Source organism: Tinamus guttatus, unplaced genomic scaffold (genome assembly GCF_059628265.1).
Source record: "Tinamus guttatus ecotype Peru unplaced genomic scaffold, ASM5962826v1 Tinamus_guttatus_pri_ptg000131l, whole genome shotgun sequence".
NCBI classification, from domain to species: Eukaryota; Metazoa; Chordata; class Aves; order Tinamiformes; family Tinamidae; genus Tinamus; species Tinamus guttatus.
The window spans coordinates 734,086-739,584 of NW_028288665.1; the positions used below are offsets into that span (position 1 = coordinate 734,086).

General features: G+C 42.1%; 1 pseudogene; it reads left to right on the top strand.

Annotated features, from left to right (window-relative positions):
- The first annotated feature begins 1,108 nt into the window (after nucleotides 1–1,108).
- On the top strand, nucleotides 1,109–1,236 carry LOC148595250 (U2 spliceosomal RNA; annotated as a pseudogene).
- Nucleotides 1,237–5,499: the final 4,263 nt, after the last annotated feature.

The following is a 5,499-nucleotide window of genomic DNA, read 5'->3' on the forward strand; positions in this document are numbered from 1 at the left end:
AGAAACTGAATTGATGACCTAGAAAACAAGCTCAAATTCAAAGGTGATATGATGTTAGAAGTTCTACATCACAAAAACATAAAAATGCTACAATACATTTCATGATATTTTATTTTGAAGCACACACAGTGCAGAAGCTGAGGGATTTGTTTCTACTATACATAAATTAAGTAGGAAATGGAATTAATAGATTCTACAGGGAGCTTATATATATCCGAACAACTAGAATAGGGTTTCTACAGCATGGCAAGTCTCAAACTGCCAAGGTTTCAGAATAGGGAAGGCAATTCTGCTTCACAAAATTATTTATCTAATACGGAAATTAATCAGAAAGAATCTGTATGAGTCCTGATATCTTGTTTGAAAATTTTCTATGGGGAAAATATATTTTAATGTCTGCAAAACAAGCACATAAATGCAGAATTTCAATATGTTTTTATGCCATTCTGATGGTCAGTTTTGTACATTTGTATTTGCTTCTGAACAGAATCAGATACAAAAAATCTAAATCTCATTCTTACCGCAGCATTCAGAACACTTAAATGAGTGTCAGTGTCTGTAGGATCTCGCTCTAGTTCTGCCACTGATTCCTGTATGTTTTTCAGACATTGCTACTTAACGCATCTGGGGTAAATCTATAAAGGCTTTATGATAATGAAACGTAGATTGGCATGCTAAGCTAGTATTCAGTAATTTCAGGAAAATATATAGTAGTTATATATAATGCAATATATGACAGAAATAAAAACAATATAATGTATACAATTTTATGACAGAGCAGGGAAAGAAAAGAAAGTGTGGAAGGATGTATGATAAACCCCTTAGCATTTAGTACCCACCTGGGGAAAAAAAAAAAAGAAAAAAAAAGACACTAGTTACATCTTCCTCCTCGATACTGTATGTGAGCCTGCACACACACAGAGTATAGAGGAAGACTGAAGTTATAGAATATCTTTTGTGTGGGAATATATCTAAGCAGATTGGGACTTTTTGTCTGCATAAGAGATGAAGGAAGAGTCATACAGGGAGGGTCTATGAAGTCAGGAATGACTGGAATAGGTAAATAGGAAACTATTCCTCCATAAGGAATTGTAGGGTATCAAAGGGTATCGTTTCTCAGCCTTTTGGCTAAGATCAAGCGTAGTATCTGTTCTTATCAGTTCTATGATTCTGTGAAAGAGAACCATCAGTCAAAACGAAGAAAATGAGATATTTTAAAATAGAGTTGAACTTCCTGCCACAGGATGGTGGGATGCTAAAAATTAGCAGTTTTAAAAAACAGCTAGACAAATTCAGTGAAGAGCAATTTCCCAAGGGTTTTTCAATAAAAAAATGACACTTCTGGCTCAGGAATTCTCTGAGCTGAAATCAGTGGAGGCGGGTGAAGATTCTAGGGAATAAGAATTTATTTTTATACTTTCTGCTCATCTGTCAGTTACTGGCCTCGGTCACTTTGCAGAGCATAATCATTAACAAGTACCATTGCATGTTAAGTCTGTACTCTACTGCAGGACTAAGTCACTGAGAAATGGAATATCTGTTTTCTTAAAATGTCCCAAACCAGGTACCCCAAAACAGAACTGACACCCCACTTGCCCTTTTTTGTATTACAGTTCTCAGCTCAGACTACCAGAGAGTGTTTAGTGCAAAAGTAAAGCTATGGGCAGTTAACTGTATGGATAGTCTTAGCACCTACTCTGTTTTCATTATACTGGTAATGGTGAGCAGCACCGTGGGAAGCAGCAATGCCCTGTCAGTCATGTTTTCCAAAGCTGATTAAGCACAGCAGGACCAAGTGAAGCAGAGGAAAATATTTTTTAAAAAGTTAAGACAGAGGCTTGACTTATATGAAAACGCTGAAAGGACTTTTCATGTTGGGAAGGAAGCATTTGTGTGTTTATGGGTGGATGACCATGTTCCCCTCAAGCAACCGTCAGTGTCAGAATCGCGTCTCAATTTTATGCTTCCCTCTTTGCCTCTCAGTCGGCAGATCACCACCCATGTGAGTGATGTGCATTTGCAGCATGACCAGCAGCCTTGACAGTGACAAGAAAGAAACTAGACACTAGGGTTGTGTTCATGCACAAAGCAATTTTACCCAGGCTGGAGATGCTCGAAGAGACTGACTACAATCATGTGAGCCCACTCGGTTTTATTTCAAGTCATCCTAAGATGCATTTGAGCAGAGCTTGTTCATGGTTGATCATTGCTGCTACAGAACAGGAAGAGACAGTGAATGAAAATTGAGTGAAAAAAAAAAAAGGAAGGGAATTAAAGTAATACTGTCATGGTGGCTTTCCATTTCTTTCTCTAGGGATCCATATTTATTTAAAGCAACTTAATGTCTATTGTTTAGGCCAAGCTGAACGACAAAAGCAATAAATCAGGAGAGGAAAAGAGCCTATTCAAGGTACAAGAATGGGGAAACAGAAAGCCAAACCCTGGTTAGTATCCTCATTCTGGTTCTGATTATTATGTAAACTGGAATCATGGTTAAAAAGACACATATAGATCTGCACAGCGAACATGCCATACTTCATCATGCAGCCATTCTCCCATGGCAGAACTCATGGCACCGCACACAGTCAGCACTGAGAAAGCTGTTTTCCAGGAAAGGCATTCACTCTTACTACGAACAGGGGTAAATACTGCCAGGTTAGAGTCCACTTATATAAAGTCAGAAGCCTTCAGCTTCCTCCCTACCCTCTCCAGGCAAGGGGCGTTGCAACGAATACTTGCTATGTGATCAAAAAAAATGAGCCTTTTAGAAGGATTACATCAAGGAAAAATAATAGACAGGGATTAGGCAAGAACTTTAAATATATGAATGTAAATAAGGTGAATTACTTTGGCACAGATTGACACAATAGCGAAAGACTGACCTGTCATGGAGATATTACTGTCATATAAGGTGGTGTTTCATAACACACAGCACTGAGATGTTGATAAACAGTGTTTTTTTACAATACACGAAGAGTCAACATCCACGCTTAAGAGCAGTTTGACAGTGCACCTCACCAAGCGTTGCTGGTTTATCAAGGAGGCGAGGCATGAGGCTGCAGGAGGTTTCAGTCGCTTCTCACATGCAGAGGCCAAAGGGTTGCGACGGACACTGGTCGCAAGAGCTGTCTGCAGGTGCTAATGTAGGACTTGAAACTTTACTCCCTCCTGTACAGCATGAATAAAATATCACAGAACGACTGCAAACAGAAAGGTATTTCTATGGCAGCAGTGTCCAGACAACACACTTGAAAACAAATTCTTGTTTTACGCAGGGCTTAGCTAATCTATGCAATTTACTGTCACAAGCTGTTTTTTGTGGCTTAGAGCTTAGCAGGTTTCAAAGCAGGATAACACTTTTACAGACATAATAAGAACACCTTCATTTACATGAAGTCAGATAAAAAGAAAACTCGTAAAGGATATTAATGTACGCAAAGTGAGCTCTCTGTGACAAGAACCATCTGTTTTTATTTGTGTGGACAAAAACGAGCACAACACGGACTGATTTCTAACACACAAATAACGTGAGTAATAGGAAAAAGTAATCTATCGCATATAAGGCAACCTTAACCGTTTGATGCTAGAGAAAACATGGATTATCTCACAATTACATAAAGATTTCTTGCACCATCCCCTGAAACATCTGATCTGAGCTACTGTCAGAAAGAGGATATCAGAATCCTAATGGTCTGAGTCATTGTGGCAGTTCTTGTGTTTCTTCTTCATAACAGCTCTATGGCTCCTTGGCTTAGGACAGAAATACAGGAATAACAGAAAATACAATAACAATCCGCTATCAATATCTGAACATATAGGAGTAAAAATAAAGACAACTGTCTTATCTGCTGCATCCACTCTAAGAGACACCATGGAAAAGTGGAGAATACAGGACTTTTTCCCTCCATATTCAAATATTTTGTGATTTCTTTTTATTCAGTGGCCAGCCTCCTCATGACTGAGACCCTCCCAGAGATTGCTTTTTCCCTTAAAATCATGAAGTAATGTAATTTTGCAATTTCATTCATTTGACTTCCATGTTATCTATCTTTTCCTGACCTTCACGACATGAGTCTTGTTTCCTTGGACTGCTCAGTCTAAACAGTATAGACAGGGGCATGAAAATCTGAGCGGGTGAATGTGTGGGTGAAACGCAGCACTACTCATATTTACCACCTATGCTCTGACTCTTTATTTTGCCTGCTAACCTGCTGCCTCGTTCAGAACCAAGCTGCCTTTTAGTCACAGTACTTACATCAGCAAAGCAGGTCCAGATCTATATGCCCTTACCAGGACAGCCATAGTCCTGGTAACTACAAACATACTCTGCTGTGTTTGCAGAGTCCTGAGGAAAACGGGCATCAGTTCCGAGAGCTGCTTCAAAACAAACAGAAAACACTGACAGTGCCTGACAAGCGCAGCAGAAATACCCATATGGGCACATATGATTCATATGTATACGGACAAGCTAATGCTCAGCCCTGTGGTGACCAGGTACAGGCACTGAGGTTAGTACTTTTCCTCATTTTCCTTCACAGTATTTTCAGATCCCCATTTTCCCCTCCCAGTTCTTCCCCTGATAGTAGTGGTTCCTCCTTGCTCTGTGTGGTCCAGTTCTTCAATGTGTGTTTCTTTTGGGGAACCTACATTCCCTGTGTGCATTTGTATTTTTTCCTCCATCAGACTAATTTATATTATTAGTGACAGATTATCTTCCTTTATGTACCTTGTGATAAGCCTGAGCTAAGGGACTCCGAAAGTGCTACCATACTCTAGCACCAAGGTCCATGGGGGCTGGGGGCGTCGTTGGGCCATTTCCAGAGCTTTTCACACTGAGCAGCAAAAAAAATGTCTGATTTGGGCCAAAGGGGAGAGAGACCACTGACTCGAGAGTCATCCCCCCCCCCCAAAAAAAAAAAAGAAAGGAAAAAAGAAAGAAAAGAAAAAAGTGGAAAAGTCTGCAAAGTCTGGAAATGAGGCATTAGTTGTTTGGGGTTTTTTTGGATTTTTTTTTTCCTTACAGCTCACAGCCAGCTTGTCCGCAAACACACTCTACCGTGAGCCGTTGCCCGTGAGTCTAGCCCCCACCTCCCTCCATTACGGAACGGCGCTTGGAGCGATTTATCCCGGCGCGCCACCAGGCCCAGAGCTTCAGCTCGTGCGGCGCAAACGGCCGTAACGGCCCAGGCGACCGTTGGGCGAGGAGCGTTGCCCGCAGCGCGAGGCGGCGCCGTTTGCCGCCAGGGGGCGCCACGGAGCAACGTCAGCCCTCCCCCCGGCTGCAGCCATTTCCAAGTGACCGCGGCTCTGATTGGTGAGACTGCTGCGCGCAGAGATGAGAGACGCCTTCTGATTGGTTTTCAGGCCCAGGGGGTGGGAGAGGCAGAGGCTATAAAGGCCAGAGCGGACGCGCTGGAGCTCGGCACTAGGGCAGCGCGGCCGTCGGGGGTGTTTGTGTTGGCGCGTGGGTGGGCGGCGCAGGCGAGCGAGGCGGCCGGG